The sequence below is a fragment of the Scylla paramamosain genome, chromosome 2, assembly GCF_035594125.1.
Source record: "Scylla paramamosain isolate STU-SP2022 chromosome 2, ASM3559412v1, whole genome shotgun sequence".
NCBI classification, from domain to species: domain Eukaryota; kingdom Metazoa; phylum Arthropoda; class Malacostraca; order Decapoda; family Portunidae; genus Scylla; species Scylla paramamosain.
The window spans coordinates 31,819,317-31,820,425 of record NC_087152.1 but is presented as its reverse complement, the minus strand read 5'-3'; positions in this window follow the sequence as shown (position 1 = coordinate 31,820,425).

Sequence of the window (1,109 nt, the reverse complement as noted above, 5' to 3'; positions counted from 1 at the left end):
TGGAGATGCAGGGAAGATGGTGAATGTATTCCCTCATGAGCCTTCAGCAACCTTTCCTCGTGACTTCTAGCACTAGCCAAAAATATATTCAAACACTTTTCTTCTTCATCGTTTCCTTCTCTATTTCAACCTGATGGCACCACTGTCATTTCATCTATCTCTAACCTTTGCTTAAAACTCTACTCTGGATGATTCAGAGCTTATTCTTCCCTTTCCTCCATCCTCTGATTATTTCACACCTATTAAGGTTCTTCTAAATGATGTTTTCCATGGCTTGGTTGGCCTTAACCATCGGAAGGCTTATGGACCTGATGTTGTCCCTCCTTTTGCTCTCCGTGCTTGCATCTTGCCTGCTCAAACTCTTCCAACTCTGTCTATCAGCATCTACTTATTTTTTTTTTCTGCTGGAAGAGTGGGTACATTCAGCCTATTCCTTAACAGGGTTACCGCTCTAATCCCTCAAATCACTGCCTTATTTCTGTATTTTCCAGCTTCTCTAAAGGTTTTGAATTTATCCCCAACACAAAGATTCTTAAACATCTGTCACTTCACAATCTTATATCTGATCGCCAGTATGGGTTCCGTCGCGACCGCTCTACTGGTGATCTGCACTGAATTTTGATCATACTCTTTAAGGGATTTTAATTAAACTTTCGCTGTTGCTTTAGATGTATTGAAATAATTTCATAGAGTCTGGCATAAAGCTCTAATCTCCAAACTACAGTCCTACAGTTTATATCCTTCTCCTAATTAAGTTTTTCTTTCCGATAGTTCTACTAAGAGTAGTGTTCCTTCCACAACCTTTATGTCATTCATCAATGGCTAAATTTATTGCCCTGTCCATTATTGCGCTAATGGTAATACTGCACTTTTTCACATCTTTTCCTAGACGCCCAACCCTTCAGGAATTAAATTTTGTCCCAAGGTTAGAGTCTCCTCTTCCATAAAAACAAAACAAAAAAAAAAACAAAAAAAAAAACGGGCCATGTTCACCGTACACTGCTACCACACCTGTACTTCTACGTGCCATCAGAATGCTTGATTTATGCCCTCATTGATAGATACCTAGTTACACACCACTAGGAGAATCACTATCGATTTTGAGTTAT